The following is a 19,185-nucleotide window of genomic DNA, read 5'->3' on the forward strand; positions in this document are numbered from 1 at the left end:
TCACACATTTTAAAAAGCTGACAACAGACTCCAAAACCTAATGGACTCAAGAGGCTGTTTGCATAGGTCCAATTTCAGGTCATGAAGTTGTTCAATGGGGAATTGCGATGCTGGTTTGACTCCACAGTTTGGATTCTGCAATATTTGCACTTTAGCTTTTCACAAGAGTTGTGCTAAAGTTCAAACATGTATTCTTGAACTTATAAAACTTGGAAAAATATGAATCCTGAAATTAGTCTAAAATGTTTGAGTTGGGTGTGACATCGATCTCAGGGCCCAAAACCAAATGAACTTCTAAGCTGGAGTTTGTCTTCTTATCCATGCAGAAGGTTAATTTCCCCCTGATAGCTGCTTCTATTCCCAAGTGCTAATAACTGTGCTTCCTGTAGAGTCTCCAGGCTGCTGATTCTTCCCGGAAGGATCTTCTAAGCTCACTTGCTATCCTGTGCGATTATTTATGCTACAGGACTGCTTCTGTAATGACATCTGTCCCTGATGTAATATCATGAGTAAAGTAAATTTGCAAAATAATTTATCATTTTATATTCAAAATAGCAACATTTTCATTGAAGAAATCAGACCTAAAATTCACTTTGGGTTGATATTAACTCCCCTTGAATGGCAGAAAACAGGCAGTTAAAATGGAGCAGGGGATGTACCCACTCCATTCCCACCCCAATCTTGCCGGCTGCAATTTAATTTTGCAGACGGCAAGAACACCCATCCTAAACCAGCGGGGATTTCTTTAAATATGTAGATCAGACACCGATGACGCCATCGGAACGCAATCTACTATTTTATCCTGAGGAGTGAGCGGGGGGGCAGTGATGGCCTCCCTGCCAGGCCAAACATGCTGGAAACAGGAGCCAAAAGGCATAAATGGTGGTGGACCATTAAACAACTAACAGGAGGAGGAGGCTCCATAATTATCCCCATCCTCAATGATGGTGGAGCCCACCACGTGAGTGCAAAAGACAAGGCTGAAGCATTTGCCACCATTTTCAGCCAGAAGCGCCGAGTGGATGATCCATATCGGCCTCCTGCTGAGGTCCCCACCATCACAGAAGCCAGTCTTCAGCTAATTTGACTCCACGTGATATCAAGAAACGGTTGAGTGCACTGGATACAGCAAAGGCTATGGGCCCCGACAACATTCTGGCTATCGTGCTGAAGACTTGTGCTCCAGAACTAGCTGTGCCTCTCGCCAAGCTGTTCCACTACAGCTACAACACTGGCATCTATTCGACAATGTGGAAAACTGCCCAGGTATGTCCTGTCCACAAAAAGCAGGGCAAATCCAATCCGGCCAATTACCGCCCCATCAGTCTACTCTCAATCATCAGCAAAGCGATGGAAGGTGTCATTGACAGTGCCATCAAGCGGCACTTACTCACCAATAACCTGCTCACTGATGCCCAGTGTGGGTTTCGCCAAGATCACTTGGCTCCTGACCTCATTTCAGCCTTGGTCCAAACATGGACAAAGGAGCTGAATTCCAGAGGTGAGGAGAGAGTGACTGCCCTTGACATCAAGGCAGCGTGTGACCTAGTGTGGCATCAAGGAGCCCTAGTAAAACTGAAGTCAATGGAAATTGGGGGGGTGGAAACTCTCCACTGGCTGAAGTCATACCTAGCACAAAGGAAGATGGTTGTGGTGCTTGAAGGTCAATCATCACAGCCCCAGGACATCGCTGCAGGAGTTCCTCAGGGCAGTGTCCTAGGTCCAACCATCTTCAGCAGCTTCATCAATGATCTTCCCTCCAACTTAAGGTCAGAAATGGGGATGTTCACTGATGACTGCACAGTGTTCAGTGCCATTCACAACTCCTCAGATAATGAAGCAGTCCATGCTCGCATGCAACAAGACCTGGACGACGTTCAGGCTTGGGCTGATAAGTGGCAGGTAACATTCGCGCCACACAAGTGCCAGGCAATGACTATCTCTAACAAGCGAGAGGCTAACCACCACCTCTTGACATTCAACGGCATTACCATCGCCAAATCCCCCACCATCAACATCCTGGGGGGTCACCATTGACCAGAAACTTAACTGGACCAGCCACATAAATACTGTGGCAACAAGAACAGGTCAGAGGCTGGGTGCCTCACCTCCTGACTCCCCAAAGCCTTTCCACCATCTACAAGAAACAAGTCAGGAGTGTGATGGAATATGATAGCAAAATACTGCAGATGCTGGAAATCTGAAATAACAACAGAAAATGCTGGAAAAACTCAGCAGGCCAGGCAAAGGGTTTGACCCGAAACGTTGACTCTATTTTCTCTCCACGGATGTTGCCTGGCCTGCTGAGTTTTTCCAGCATTTTCTGGTGTGATGGAATACTCTCCACTTGCCTGGATGAGTGCAGCTCCAACAACACTCAAGAAGCTCGACACCACCCAGGACAAAACAGCCCACTTGATTGGCACCCCATCCACCAACTTAAACATTCACTCCCTCCACCACCGGCATACCGGTGGCTGCAATGTGTACCATCTACAAGATGCACTGCAGCAACTCACGAAGGCTTCTTCGGCAGCGACCTCTTCCACCTAGCAGGCGCATGGGAACACCACCACCTCCAAGTTCCCCTCCAAATCACTCACCATCCTGACTTAGATATATATCGCCATTCCTTCGTCGTCGCTGGGCCAAAATCCTGGACCTCCCTCCCTAATAGCACTGTGGGAGCACCTTCATCACACGACTGCAGCGGTTCAAGAAAGCGGCTCACCAGCATCTTCTGAAGGGCAATTAAGGATGAGCAATAAATGCTGGCCTTGCCAGCGATGCCCACAACCCATGAACGAAGTTACCTTTTTTTGGTTCCTTTTGGGCCAGGAGAAGCAGGGGAGCTCCTCTGGGGCCCACAAGGAAACCTTTGGCTTCCTCCCCCCTCCCCCAACCGAGATTCCCCTTATCCCAATCCCCTGGGTCCCTGGTGGCGCCCTCCTGCTGCACGATTTAGCGGTTGGACAGCCGCTTCCTGCTGACCTCTGTGCCGGATTGACCGTGACGTCTGCAAGCATCATTTTAATGAGGGCCGGCCAATAAAATCGACTGAGCCTCCCTGCTCCTGCTTTGCTGCGTTCCCTCCCGGGAGTTCAAATCAAGCCCATCTGATTTCAGTTCAGCCTGATTGAACCAGCAATGTTTGGATGTGGAATATTATTGCTCCAGCCAGTTGACTTGTCATTACTTCACATTGTCATAGACTAGGAAGAGCATCGGTGAACAGATCTTTAAGGTTCTCTCAATGAAAAAGTGACAGCACATCCAGGTGTTGGGGAATATTTTCTGAATAAATGAAAGCACCACCAATCAAAAATGTTTGATGTTCTATTTCTGTCAATTTCATACAACACAAATCCATTAGTTTCAACTGCAGAAAAGTTGCCAATCATAACGTGTCAATCTACTCACATCTCCCACACAGCAAACAGCTGATTAACTGGTATAAAGAATGAAAATAACGTTATTCTTAAAACTTAAATTCAGATCTTACAACAGGAATTGACAGTGGAAATCAACTTGAGTCTGGCAAGCGGGGTAGGGGTCTGTCAATGGGATTAAAGTCAGGTCTGACAGTGGTAAACAGGCCTGGTCTGGCAACAGTGGTAAGATCAGTGGCCCCATCTCCTGCAATCCCCCCGAGATTGACAATGCTTCTGTCAATTCTGTATATATCCCCTCATCATACTTCTGCTGGAGTTTCTCTACAGTTTTGATCAAACACAGTCCAAAAAACTTTGTTTCCCTGCCCTTTTACAATTGGTGCAAAATACATAATAGCAGTTCAAATACATTTTGGGGTCTCTCGATTTCCCATCGGCAGAATCCCCGGGGACCGGCATAAAAAGCTATAGATTGTTATTTAAACCATTTCTCAAGTGTTTCGGCCAATCCCCTGCTGAAGTTCTGGTGGGGGATCAGGAGAATGCCCATAGAGAATCTCCCCAATCTTGAGGCAACGAGAAATCATTTAAGGAACAAAAAAGATATGCAAATAACTGTATAAGGTGACAAAAATACATGGAATTATGCACAGAAACAAAGGTAAAACTGAAAAAACAAAACAACAAAAGATGCCAGATACACACAACAGGCCAACACAAACACCTGAAAAGACAAAAGACAGGTCAACATATTGGATACATGTCCCCTGCCTGGAATGTGTTCTGATGAAGGATATATACTTGAAACATCAATATAGAAGAAGCGTATCATGTATTATAGCCGCAATGCCCTAGGTCTTCTGATCCCTCATGACACATTCTCAGCAGATCCATGGTGGACGGGGGTGGAAAATTGCTCAGGGTCATGCACTGCTTCTGTGCGCCTCCCACCCATTTCCCAGTGGCTGGGCCCGGCTGCACAGAATGTACCCATTCATATGTTATTTGTAGATTTAACTAATACTGGACACATGGGCCTAGAAATTCAGTATCGCCACGTCTGGGGCGCTACAGCTGGGCGTTCACTAAATTTAGCACCCAGCGCAACTTAGCGCCATCTTCGCCGAAATTGAGTTGCATCGCCTGTTGTGTCCATCAGTAATAAGACACAGACTGCAGGAGAACGGTACAACAGGTGTTTACTCAACGTGGCTCACTCTGGAACTGAACTGTACAGATTACTACTCAGTGCTATAGACAGGTGTGGTCACTGCCGGTACTACAGTATACATGAGCTGTAAAAAGTAGTTCCCCCCTTAAAGGTATATACATTACAATTCCTCCCCTTTTAGATTAACAGTACCATAACACTCATTTAACAATTAAATATCAAACTAATTACAATTAACACTTTTAACATACAACGTTAGCTGAAAATAGTCCATTTATATATTCAGTCTTTGGGGAGGCTTCCTGATCCTTTCTGGATAGCGCCTTTCCCGAGTGTCTCTTGGTGCGGAGGCGATTCTGGCACCCTGTCGTCGGTTGGGTCATCAGCTTCCGATGCTACTGTTTCTGGGGTAGATGCGACCTGTATGTCGGGTTCCTCACCAGGTACGTATCGGCGGGGCATGGGGTTGACTTGTTCCTGTGACTCTAGGATCTGGTCAGCATGGCGTCTCATGATGTTCTCCCCAACGTCCACTGTGTACATTAGTGGGCCCTGCCGTGTGCATATCGTTCCTGGCTGCCATTTTTCTGTTCGGTAGTCGCGGGCCAAGACTGGTTGCCCTACATTGAAGCTCCTTGTTGGCTTCTCATGGATGCGCTGGAATTGCTTACTCTCAACATCTCTTCGTACGTTTGGTCTGAGCAAATCCAGGTGAGATCTTAACCTTCGGTTAAAGAACATCATGGCCGGGGCCTGGTTGGTGACTGCATGTGTCGCATTCCGGTAGGCGAACAGGAAATTGTCCACCTTATGCTGTAGCGGAATGTTGTCATTGTACATAGCCTTTATTGCCTTCTTAAAGGTTTGTACGAACCTCTCAGCCAATCCATTTGTGGCTGGATGATACGGGGCGGATGTGTAATGCCTTACCCCATTCTTCTTCATAAACCTCCGGAACTCTTCGGACACAAACTGTGGTCCGTTATCGGAGCAAATCTGTTCTGGCAAGCCGTTCCTGGCAAAAATGGTCCGTAGGACTGCAATAGTTTTCTCCGTGGGGGTGGAGGACATTTTAATGACCTCAGGCCATTTCGAGTGTGCATCCACGGCTATTAAAAACATTGAGTCCATGAATGGACCAGCAAAATCAATATGCACCCATTGCCATGGAGATGAGGGCCACTCCCATGGGTGTAGAGGGGCCTGTGGTGGTGCATTTTGGACTTTCTGGCATCCTTACCAGCCCGAGGACCGACCTCAGTTGTGACACGTTTTCCGGTGCTGGAGCCTTGACTACTGCCTCAATCTTTTCTGGGGACTTATGTAACCCCTCTTTATCAATAACGTGGCCACAATACAAGATCTGTTTTTTTAAAAACTCGCATTTGGGGTGGTTAGCCCATATTCCTGCAATCTAGTGAGCACCTGCTCCAGGTTGGCGAGGTGATCACTGTCATTTTTGCCCGTGACCAGGATGTCGTCCAAATAACACTGGGTCCCTGGGACCCCTTGCAGGACTTGTTCCATTGCCCTTTGCCAAATTGCCGGAGCTGATGCTACCCCGAATACCAGCCGGTTGTATTGGTAGAGACCTTTATGGGTGTTGATTGTGAGGTATTTTTTTGATGCTTCTTCTACCTCCATTTGCAGATACGCCTGGGCCAGATCAATCTTAGTGAAGCGTTTCCCTCCAGATAGCGAGGCGAAAATATCTTCAATCCGCGGAAGTGGATATTGCACGGTGTGAAGGACCGGGTCCACTGTTACCTTAAAGTCCCCACAGATGCGAACCTTCCTTGGTTCCCCAGGCGTGCTGCTCAACGACTTTTTCATCACAGGGACGATGGGTGTAGCCCACTCGCTCCAGTCTACCTTGGACAGTACTCCTGAACGTTCCAAACTCTCCAGCTCTGCTTCGACAGCTGGGCGGATCGCATAAACATTTTGGGCTTGCGTTTTCTTTGATTTGAATTGCTGCTGTCATGCCTTTTAGTGTTCCGAGTCCTTGCTGGAACACTTTTTGCGCGTCGGTTAGGATCTTTGACAGTCGCCCAGGTGTGACGTCGTCATCCTTTTTGGCAGCCACAATCAGTGCTTGTATGGAATGCCAATCCAGCTGTATTTCCCGGATCCATTCACGTCCCAGTAATGGTGGTCCTCCATCTTGCAATACATACAGGTCTAGTTTTGGTGTTTCCTTACCGTTATATATAACGGTCACCCTTATTTTTCCTTTGGGGTAGACTTTTTGCCCCGTGTACGTCTTCAAAATAATTTTTGTGTCTCTCAAGGGTATGTGTGAGAATAGCCACTCATAGTCCCATCGGTTTATGACTGTTAGGGCTGATCCTGTGTCCAATTCCATTTTTACCTGGACTCCTGCTATCTTGAGAGTGACCCAAATGGTTCGGTGATCCTCCGTTTTGATCACATTATGTAGTTTCAGACAACTCAGCTCCCTGCTTTTGGAGTCGGTATCACTCTTTTGTTCATCTGAACTATTCTCCGTCACCTTATGTACCTTCTTGTACTTTTCTTTTGGAGATTTCTTATTGCTGGTTTTCTTTCCCGACCTGCAGACTCGTGCTATGTGTCCTACTTTTCCACACTGTCTGCACACTTTGTCTTTGAACCAGCAATCATTGTGGTCGTGTGTTGTTCTGCCGCAGCGATAGCACTTCTCTGTTCTGTATGACATTTAGTTTGTGCCATATTCTTGCGGTCTCTGTTGTATCTCTGCAGCGCCCCGTGCTGCTGCTTCATATGATACCGCAATGCTGAAAGCCTTGTCCAGCGTAAGGTCCTTTTCAGATAAAAGCCGTTTCTGGGTTCCTTCACTTTGAAGCCCACACACAAACTTGTCCCTTAAGGTATCTGCCAGGCCCGTTCCAAACTGGCAGTGTTTCGATAGTTTGCGCAGTTCTGTTAAATATTCAGCATTGCTTTCATCCTTATGCTGGTTCCGTTTGTGAAACTTGAATCTTTCTGCTATCAGCAGCGGTGTGGGGTTTAAATATTCCTGTAGTATCGTCACTATGTCTCCAAAACTCTTTTCCACTGGCTTCGCTGGGGTTACTAGATTTCATAATAAGCCATACGTCTTTGCACCCATTAAATTTAACAATACTGGCGCTTTCTTGTCATCTGACACCTCATTTGCCTTGCAGCATACCTCTATTCGTTCGACATATGTAGTCCAATCTGCGACTTCATTGTCAAATGCGGTGATACTGCCACTCTTTGGCATTTTGGGTGTGGTTTAAAATGGCTTAAAATGGCGTCTCCCGCGCTTTCCTTCCTCCCCCGCTGCTGCCAACGCCGCTCTCAGCGGTCCTCGTGGCAATGGCGGCGCCTCGCGGGTTTCTGCGCGTCTCACTCCCTCTCCTCGATGCTGCTCAGCCCCTGAACACCGGCTGCGCCCTGTGCGCTCTGCCCTCTCTCTCTCTCTCTCTCTCCCGTCGATGCTGCTCGGCCCTTTGCTGTGCCGCTCGGTCGGGCTCTAGCCCGCCGCTGTCAGGGAAGGGTCTGCGCACTACCTGTTGCCAGCCCGTTTCGCTGGTCCACCGTGACTGGAAAGCCAAGCCTGGCTCTCAACAGTCTCCCCCGCAATTCTCGAGTCTCTGCTGTATGACTGGGCGGTTGCCCGTGGTCGACGCCCGTGTCTCTGGCCTTGACCTCCAATCTACTGGTCTCCAGGAATGAATCCCTGGGAGGTGATGCAGAGTTGCAGGTAGGATCGAATTTGCCTCGTCGCCAATGTTGTGTCCATCAGTAGTAAGACACAAGACTGCAGGAGAACGGCACAACAGGTGTTTACTCAACGTGGCTCACTCTGGAACTGAACTGTACAGATTACTACTCAGTGCTATATACAGGTGTGGTCACTGCCGGTACTACAGTATACATGAGCTGTAAAAAGTAGTTCCCCCTTAAAGGTATATACATTACATCGCCCCAAGAGGTTGCTGCTGCACTAAAGTGCAGTGTCCGTGTGTAGATAAAGACACTGAAGGCAGGAGTTGGTTCATAGGTATTTACTAAGCAAGTCTGGGGGGGGGGTTTCTAAAGGATATACACAATACACAGGCTTATATAGCCCAAGTGGCAATTACCGGCATTACGCACACCTGCGGCTCTTAAAGGCACATACACCATAATTGCTCTTAAAGGCACATACACCACAATTCCTCCCCTTCTAGCTAACTAGTACATCATATTTTAAGTAATTATTAATTACATGTTATATGCAAAACAATATACGTTGCTGTATTAATTAATTATAAGTTAGTCTCTCAGGAGGCTTCCTGACTCGGTCCGGATAACGCCTCGGGGGTGTAGTAGTTTCTGGTGGTGTAGTAGGTTCTTCTGGCAAGGCTGATTCAGCTTGAAGGCCAGTGTCGGGTTCATCGGGCTCCAGTATCACCGGATCGGAGGTAGATATGGGTATCTCTACTTCATCGTTAGATGTATAGAGTGGTGGTGTAGGTTGTCCCTTTTCGGATGACTTGATGATTTGGTCAGCATGGCGCCTTATTATGCTGTCTCCGATGTCCACGGTATACATCAGTGGTCCTAATCGTGTGCAGATAGTTCCAGGCTGCCATTTCTCGGTACGGTAGTCCCGGGCCAAAACCGGTTGGCCTATCTGGAAGGCCCTAGTTGGCCTTTCATTCATGCCCTGAAACTGCCGGTTCTCCACGTCCCTTCGGATGTTGGGCTTGACCAAATCCAGCTGGCATCTTAGGTTTCTATTGTAGAACATCATGGCGGGAGTTTGGTTAGTAACCATATGCGTTGCATTCCTATATGCAAATAAGAAGTTATCCAACTTGTGCTGAAGTTTTATGTCTTCATTACCCATGGCCTTGATGGCCTTCTTGAAGGTCTGGACAAACCTTTCAGCCAATCCATTGGTGGCGGGATGGTATGGGGCGGACGTGTAGTGCCTTACCCCATTGTTCTTTAAGAACTTTCTGAATTCTTCGGACACAAATTGCGGTCCATTATCAGAACATATCTGCTCCGGCAGCCCATTCCTGGCAAATATGGTCCTTAATACTGTGATGGTTTTTTCCGTGGTGGTGGAGGACATCTTTATTACCTCCGGCCACTTGGAGTGTGCATCACCTGCGATTAAGAACATTGAGTCCATAAATGGACCAGCAAAGTCGATGTGCACCCTTTGCCAGGGAGATGAGGGCTACTCCCATGGATGTAGAGGGGCCTGTGGCAGAGCATTTTGGACCTTCTGGCATCCTAGGCAGCTCTTGGTCATGTCTTCGATGTCTCCATCGATACCTGGCCACCATACAAACGCCCTAGCTAGGTTCTTCATTTTCACTCCACCCAGATGCCCCTCGTGAAGCTCCTTTAGCACTTTATCCTGGAGTTTGGGTGGAATCACCACTCTGGATCCACACATCAAGGTTCCTCGGCACACTGACAGCTGTTCTCTTCTTTGCGAGAATGCTGGCAACAGTGGTTCGCCATGTGCTGGCCATCCCTTCACTGTTAAATCGTAGACCCGTGAGAGAGTAGGGTCATTTCTTGTCTCCCTTTCAATGGCAGAATTTGTCACCGGTAGACATTCCACTATGGTAGAGTGGAATATCTCTACTGGGTCTACTGTAGGTGCCTCTTCTATCGTTGGCAATGGTAGGCGTGATAAACCGTCAGCATTCCCATGCTGTTTTGACCCTTTGTATTCAATGTTGTATTGGTGTGCCCCTAGAAAAAGGGACCACCTCTGTAGTCTTTGTGCCGTCATAATGGGGACACCTTTTTTAGGGTTGAATATGGAGATGAGGGGTGGATGGTCAGTCAGCAAGGTACATTTTTGTCCGTGTAGGTAATGGTTGAATTTCTTCACTCCCCATACCAGGCTGAGTGCTTCCCTGTCTATCTGGGCATAGATATGCTCAGCTGAGTTCAATGAGCGTGATGCAAAAGCTATCGGCCGTTCCGAGCCATCAGGGAATCTATGGGACAATACCGCTCCTATGCCGTAAGGGGATGCATCGCACGCCAGTCTGATTGGTAGTGATGGGTTGTAATGAGCCAAAATTTTCTCGGATGTGATTAAGTCTTTACATTTATGGAAGGCACGTTTACAGTCTTCGTTCCATTTCCAAATCACTCCTGTCTGTAGAAGATCATTAAGAGGGTGTAGAATAGTTGATAAGTTCGGTAAAAATTTATGATAGTAATTTATTAATCCCAGGAATGACCTTAATTGTGAAACATTTTCAGGTGCTGGGGCTTTTATAACTGCTTCAATTTTTTCAGGTGACTTATGCAACCCTTCATTATTAATTATGTGGCCACAATATGATATCTGATTTTGGAAAAATTCGCACTTGGGGCGATTTGCTCGTAGGCCCCGTTCTTTCAGCCTAGTGAGCACCTGCTCCAAATTGGCAAGGTGCTCGTTGTCGTTTTCTCCTGTTATAAGGATGTCATCTAGGTAGCATTGAGTCCCCGGAATCCCTTGCAGGACTTGCTCCATAGCTCTTTGCCAGATAGCTGGAGCTGATGCTACTCCAAAAACCAGTCGATTGTACTGGTACAGGCCTTTGTGTGTGTTTATTGTGAGATACTTTTTAGAGGTCTCCTCAACCTCCATCTGTAGATATGCCTGTGCCAAGTCAATTTTTGTGAAACGTTTCCCTCCGGATAGTGAGGCGAATATATCTTCTATCCTCGGAAGAGGATACTGTACCGTGTGAAGGACCGGGTTTACAGTCACCTTAAAGTCCCCACAGATGCGAATTTTTTTCTGTTCCTCAGAGTTATTTTTCAATGTTTTTTTCATGACTGGAACGATGGGTGTTGCCCATTCGCTCCAATCTATTTTGGATAATACGCCTGCCTTTTCCAAATTCTTCAGCTCTGCCTCGACTGCCGGACGTATTGCATATGGCACCGGTCTTGCCTTAAAAAATTTTGGAATTGCTGTATCTTCCACTTTTATTGAGGCGGTGATGCCTTTCAAGGTTCCTAGTTTCTCTTGAAACACTTCTTTGGCGTTGGCCAAGATGTCTTTTAATTGTTCAGGTATGATGTCATCATTGTTTTTTTCCTTACTGGTCACCGTCAGTGCCTGAATAGAGTGCCAGTCTAAACGTATCTTCCTTATCCATTCGCGTCCCAACAACGGTGGACCACCATCTTGTAGAATGTATAAATACAACTTTTGTATTTCTTTGCCGTTGTATACCACAGGCACCCTTATTTTTCCTTTGGGGTAGACTTTCTGCCCCGTATATGTTTTTAAGATAATGGATGTGTCTTTTAGAGGTATATGCGAAAATAGCCTCTCGTAATCTCGTCGATTTATTACGGTTAGAGCTGATCCTGTATCTAGCTCCATTTTAACTGGGGACCCGGCTATTGTGAGGGTAACCCAAATGGTTTGGTAATCCTCTTTGGCAAGTACATTATGTAATTTGAGACAGCTTAGTCTCTTGTTTCCAGAGTCGCTATCGCTATTCTGGTCTTCGGAGCTATTGTCCGTCATCATTTGTACCTTCCTGTACTTTTCTTTATTGATTTTTTGTTTTCTGTCAGTGGATTTATTTTGTCCAGATTGGCATACCCGTGCAATGTGTCCAATCTTACCACATTGCCTGCATGCTTTGCCCTTGAACCAGCAGTCCCTCTGGTTATGGGTGGATCTGCTGCAGCGATAACATCTTCCGAACTCCTGTGTTATTTTATGGGTGCCGAAGTCCTGTGTCTCTTGTTGTATCTCTGCAGCTCCTTTTGCTGCTGCTTCGTATGATACAGCCATACTGAAAGCTTTGTCCAATGTTAAATCTTTTTCAGAAAGCAGTCTTTTTTGTGTTCCTTCACTTAAGAGACCGCAAACAAATTTGTCTCGAAGATAATCCGATAGTCCTGCTCCGAATTGGCAGTACTTTGATAGCTTTCTTAATTCGGTGAGGTAATCAGCGTTACTTTCATTCTTGTGTTGATTTCTCTTGAAGAACTTGAATCGTTCCGCTATCAGCAGCGGTGTTGGGTTTAAATGCTCCTGCAGGGTATCAACAATTTCTTTAAAAGTCTTGTCCTTTGGTTTGGCTGGAGTGATTAAATTTCGTAACAGCCCGTATGTCTTCGCGCCCATTAAGTTCAGAAGTACTGAAGCTTTTTTTTCATCTGTTATTCCATTTGCAGTGCAATAAACCTCTACTCTTTCCACGTATGTGGTCCAATCTTCTATTTCGCCATCAAAAGCCTCAATATTACCAGATTTAGGCATTTCAGAAAAGATATGGCGCTTCCCGCGCTTTTTTTTTCTCTGTAGCAACGATATGGCGCTTCCCGCGCTTTCCCGCCGCTGCTACCGATAACAACGCTGTTTTACTGTGGTTTCCGTTTATTCACTGTTGGAGACTCGTTCCGGACGGAGGTCTAAACGCTGACCTGCTTGCCGCGCCGGCCGTCTCTCGAGTGCACCCTCCCAGTCCGTTATTGCTTGCCTCCGATTTCGCTGCCTGTCTGAGCTGTAGAGCCCGCCGCTGGAGCTCCAGCCTGGCGCCCAGGAAGGATTAGCGCAGTACCTGTCACCAGCTTGGCCAGCTGGTGAAACCACAGTTTCTCTTACTTCCTTGAGTCTTCTGGACGCTGGAGGAATCGATGTCCTTGAGGTGCTGCCGAATTGCAGGTAAGTCCGTTTCCACTTCGTCGCCACTGTAGTGTCCGTGTGTAGATAAAGACACCGAAGACAGGAGTTGGTTCATAGGTATTTACTAAGCAAGTCTGGGGGGGGGTTTCTAAAGGATATACACAATACACAGGCTTATATAGCCCAAGTGGCAATTACCGGCATTACGCACACCTGGGGCTCTTAAAGGCACATACACCATAATTGCTCTTAAAGGCACATACACCACATAAAGCAGGCGATGCACGACTATCATAAGGCGCAAAGCCGGCGAGCCGAGGCGCTAACACCGAGGGCGGGCGAAGCGCAGGTGCGGCGAGCTGCTGATTGAAGGCAGACACGCTGGCGTCGGTCAGCTCTTAAAGGGGGAGGGTGGACTTGTTTGGCTGCCACGCCCTGCACACTGCAGCCCTGAAGCAAGGCCTGACCATTGCTGGATTATCATTTCTATGCCCAGGACCATGCAGAGGCTGGGGAGCGAGCGGAGCGCTTCAGCGAGGGTGCCCTGAGACTACTGGTTGGCGCAGTAGCACGCAGGCGACGTGTCCTCTTCCCTGACAGTGGGAGGAGGCCGCTTCCCAGCGAATACCGAAAAGCCTGGAGGGAGGTGGCAAACAGGGTGACCACCAACAGCATGGTTGCCAGGACTGCACTTCAATGCAGGAAAAAGTTCAACGACCTCACGCAGGTTGTCAGGGTGAGTGCCCTTTCCACTATCCTGTTCATTCCTGCATGTGCACCTCAGTTTCTGGCCAAAGGGACCTGAAAGCCCCAATGCGCAGCCCTCATCCAAGAGCTATGGGACTCTCATGAAAACCACTTGCACATTCAGCACTTTACACACTGTCAGGGCTATTCCACCATGGGAGGCAGTGCAGGCAAGATGAGGGCTTGACACTGTCAGGGCTATTTCACCATGGGAGGCAGTGCAGGCAAGATCAGGGCTTGACACTGTCAGGGCTATTCCACCATGGGAGGCAGTGCAGGCAAAATCAGGGCTTGACACTGTACTTAGAGGCCGTCCTTTCTCTTGCAGGGCAAGCTGGCCCACAATCGCAGGCAGCAGCTACGGACCGGGGGAGGCCGTCCTGACCTCAAACAGCTCAGCGACCTGGAGCAGCAAGTGGAGCGCATTATGGCAGGCCGGCTGATTGGCCCCGTCGCCAGTGGAGATGCCGACCCTATTCTGGACAGCAATGGTAAGGTCATCACCTTTTTGACCTCTCTCTTTCCACTTGTGCCTCACACCAACATCCTTTGCCACTATCGAACCAATGCAGTGCATAGCAGCACTCATGCCTCCCTCGCTGCCGCCCTGTCCTCACTCTGAAGCAACTCTTGTGCCTCCCTGCTTTCAGATGCTGATTCGCCAGGTGAGGAGGCGGGCCCTCAAGCTGCCACTGTCAGTGATTCTGAATTCGAGGAGGAGGAAGAGGAATCCGGCCCATCAGTGCCACCCTCAGCTGAGGCAGCCCATGGCCATGATGGGGACACGTCTTCCCTAGAGGGAAGCAGCGGGGAAGGGTCTGAGGAGAGTGAAGCTCCGGGGCCCAGCGGGCTGCAGCAATGCGGGAGGGGTGGGGAAGCTCGGCGGCCTTCTCCCCGGAGGGTGAGTGCGGCCTCCAGTCCTGCTATGGTGAGCGCAGAGGAGGTGCGGCTCCTTGGTGAAATGGGCGCCCAGGCTGAGCGCAGGCACACTGAGCTCATGGCTGCAGTGGCAAGGATGCCTGACTCCATAGAGTCACTAGCAAGGAGTGCTCAGGAATTCAGGAGTGCCAGGAGTCTGCAAGAATTCAGTGCAGCACAGGCAAGGAGTCTGCAGGACTTCGCGGCAGCACAGGCTAGGAGTCAGCAGGACTTCGCTGCATCACAGGTGGCTTCCAGCCAAGTGCTCAGTCGTGCCGTGCATTCACTGGCTGGTCTGATGCAGATACAGATCAGGGCCACACGGGCACTAACTGCTGCCACCCTCGCTGGATCGGCCAGGCATCGCCGGGGCCCTCACCGCGCCGCAGCAGCCCAGCAGTCTGTGCTTCAGCAGATTGCTGCGCATGCTGCAGTGCTGGCCCATGCGAGTGCCAGTGTATCAGCCAACCAGGGAGTGCCTGTGCTCTGTCAGGTTGGCAGCATTCCTGCAGTCAACACTGTCACTCCTCCAATGCAGCTGCCACCACCCGTAGGACAGACTGCTGCCGCCCAAGCAGAGTTGGAGCAGTCAGCAGCCGGGCCCTCCAGGCCCAGAGCTGGTCCAGGCCATCCCCCAAGGGCATCTGCCGTCTCACCATCTGACCCTCAACAGCCTTCCCCCAGCCTTGCTGCAGCCACTGGGGTCCCATTGAGGAGGAGCTACAGGGCTGGAAGGGGCCATTCGCAGAAGCGAGGTGGATCACCCTCACAGGGGAAAAAGTAGAAGGTGTGGCCAAATGTTGTGTTTATATATGAAGGCCGAGAATGTTTTTTATATATGAAGGCTGAGACTGTTTTGTTTGTTTTTTATGAAGGCCGAGACTGTTGTGCTTGTTTTTTATATGAAGGCCGAGGATCATGGTCATTTTTGTTTAACTGTTTTTTTCATTTTCTGAAGGTTGTGAGAGCCAGTTATGTCTCTGACTGTTTTTTGGGGGGTTTATCTGAATTAGTTTGTCATGCGGGAAGGGCACAGAGTTTGCACAGTAAAAAATTTTCTTTAATCACATTGTCCATGTTTGCACTTTGAACTATTTGTTGCCTTGACCGGCTGAGGGCTTGTGGAGCAGCTCCATTCATGTCCTTTCATTGGCACAAGCCATTCCCTGCGAGGGGGCCTAGAACCGAGTTGCAATAAGCCACCGACGGACGGCCCTTGCACTTTGTGCCTCACTCCCATCTTGGTGCTCCTCCTCCTCCTCCTCCTCCTCCTCCTCTGGTGGTCCTCCAATGTCTGCTGGCAGTGGCTGAGTCCTGAGGATAGCCAGGTTGTGCAGCATGCAGCACACTACAACGAAATGGGAGACTCGCTCAGGTGAGTACTGTAGGGCTCCTCTGGAACGGTCCAGACAGCGGAACCATTGCTTGAGCACGCCGATTGTGTGCTCAATGATGTTTCTGGTAGCTTGATGTCTGTCATTGTATCACTCTTCAGCAGGGGTGCTGGGCGCACAGAGCGGGGTCATCAGCCAGGTGCACAAAGGATAGCCTTTGTCCCCGAGAAGCCATCCGCATGGGTGAGCCTGGGCTTAGAAAATGTCTGCCACAGAAGTCTGGCGCAGGATGAAGGCATCGTGGCTGCTGCCTGGAAAGCGGGCATTGACAGCTAGTATGAGCTGCCTGTGGTCACACACCAACTGGACGTTGAGCGAATGGTAGCACTTCTGGTTGCGGTAATCCTCGGCATTCTCTAGATGTGCCCGCAAAGCCACATGCGTGCAGTCAATGGCGCCCTGGACCATGGGGAAGCCCGCTATTCCTCCAAATCCCATTGCACACTCTTGCTGCTTGTCCAGGGTCATGGGGAAGGAGATGTACTGACGTCTCCTTCTGAAAAGTGCATTGGTCACCAGGCGGATGCAGCAATGTACCGCGAACTGGGAGATGTTGGCAATGTCCTCAGTAGCGGATTGGAAGGAGCTGGTGGCATAGAAGTTGAGAGCCACCGTCACCTTCACTGCCACCGCCAGAGACGTCCTGCTCCTCAGCTGTGGCTGCAGATCTCTGCGAAGCAGGTGGCAGATCTCAGTGACCACCTCCCTTCTGAATCGCAGCCTCCAAACACACTGCTCCTCAGACATGTTCAGATATGAGAACTGCTGGCGGTATACCCTGTGTGGGTAAGGCCTCCTGTGCTGACGCCTGTTGGCCCTTCTCCGTCTGGCCATGACTGGCACTCTCTCACGGCGTCTCTGAGCCCTTTGAATGCAATGCAGTAAGCCAACGTTTCCACCCATTGCAGCCCTCATTATATGTGGTGACTCAAGGCTATGGCACTGAAAGTTAAATCCAAGTGCAACGCTCTGGCCTGAAGCTAGAAGTACTTGTGCGAGCGCTGAGTCAAAGCAGAAAGCTCTCTCCCTTTGTCTCTCTCCAAATATCCGTCTCTCACACAGAAGGAGTGGAACAAAATGGCTGCCACTTATAATGCACAAGGAGTCCCCTTTAATTAGTGCCCCCCGTGCCCCGCAGCGACTGGGAACCGTTCCCCTCTACCAGTCGCAGGAGGCGCCAGGCGCACAGAAGGGCAACGCCACTGAAGTTCCGGTTCGGGGTGCACCAAGGGCGTTGCACCATGAAATTACAACAGGATCTGCGCGCGCAGCTGAGCGGGTGCTGCGGTTTTGCGCTGCCGCTAAATCTTGAGTGAAGTTCGCGAGAGGCGCAGATCGCGCCACGCCCGTGCGCTAGCCGCTTAGCGCCCCACTTCTCCTCCTCGTAAGGCGCTAGCAGCTGGCGCTAACAACTGAATTTCTAGGCCATGGACTGTCGGTTAGGCTGAGGTATCCAGCATTCTTAGATCAGTGGCGCGGGGGCCATACAATCTTTCACAACTGTAAGGTTCTGTACGAGCACTTATGGGGTGAGACCTTGCACAGGCCAAAGAGTAGGATGGAATTAAAAAAAATTAACTGTTTCACTAGCAACTTGGAGGCCAACAAGAGCTGCTGGTGTCGTTTTGCACTCTGATTTCCTTGACTGATGTAAATAACCCTGAGCCCAGAAATCGATCTGGCCCCATCCCACCAGTCTGCCTCAGTCAACAGCAAATATCGCCTAATATTTGGGAGGTCTAATTTCTGCCTTTGTGCTACCAGTGATGAGGTTGGCCTGTGAGGACTGTGAGTTGAAAGTTCAGACACCTGCATGATTTTCCGACCATTTAAACTGTGTACAGTTTGCGCTGGAATTTCAAATATGCGCCCTCATCAACGCCAAGAGTGCAAAGTTAGAAGATTGCCGCCTTATATACTAAGCTTCTAAATCAACGTTCATTTGTATTTTAACAAAAATTGGGATGGCTGATTTAGAAAATTCTGTGTGAACTATAACCAAATATATCTTCATTTTATAATTTGTTAAGAAGGTTTATGATGTAAATTAAATGTATCCATTGCATTTATATTGCATTAATTGTGGTTATATATTATTCCTGTATATTTTAGCTGATTTTTAAAAGATATTTATATATTTTTTAATTAACATAGAAGAACCAATTAAATATTTTTGCATCAGCACGCAATCAGTTTGTGGTTATGAAAAGGCAGAGACAGCCTTTCACCAGAGGAAAGCAACACATTTTTGTGTGTGTGTTGCTGCCACATGCTTACATCGTAAAACATGGGGGAGGGAAGAGAGGGAATTATTTCAGTCCTTGAAGTGCTGTCATTTGCATTTTATATTGCTTCGCTCTTGTCTAAGTGGTTTTGTAATGACTTTAATAAGAGCACATTTTCAGTTGAGACACAGCACACACACCACTAAATTACCTTTTGTTTGTTTTGGTTCAAATTTCTCCTCTAAAAGCAAATGTCTCTGTTTAGCAGGAAACACTAACCCTCACCTGACATAAAGGTTGAAGCAGAGCCAAGTTTTCACTTGCACTATTGACCTCTGGCTCAACAATTTCAGAGCTTTGGATCTGGGTTCAAGTTTGATGGGCTGGGGTCAGTTTGGGTTGAAATGACCCGAAAATTCAAAGCAAGGCTGGTTCACTCCTCTGCTTGATTGTTTCTTTTCATATTTACACGATTTATACAGAGCACAATCACAGAAACTAAGTGAAGAGTGAGAGTTGAAATTCACTTGATTTACTCTTGAGTACTATAAGATGTCGAATGTCAAACATCTAAAATTAAACATTTCCTAACTGATGCATATGATGTTGGACAAATAAAATGCATATATTCATATAAAAATCTAAAGTCCCAGTCAAATAGATTCATACAGTCAAACTCAGCATAGATAGACAGATGTATAGATAGAGAGAG

Source organism: Somniosus microcephalus, chromosome 5, assembly GCF_052327205.1.
Source record: "Somniosus microcephalus isolate GS21.2 chromosome 5, FLI_Smic_1.0, whole genome shotgun sequence".
NCBI lineage: Eukaryota > Metazoa > Chordata > Chondrichthyes > Squaliformes > Somniosidae > Somniosus > Somniosus microcephalus.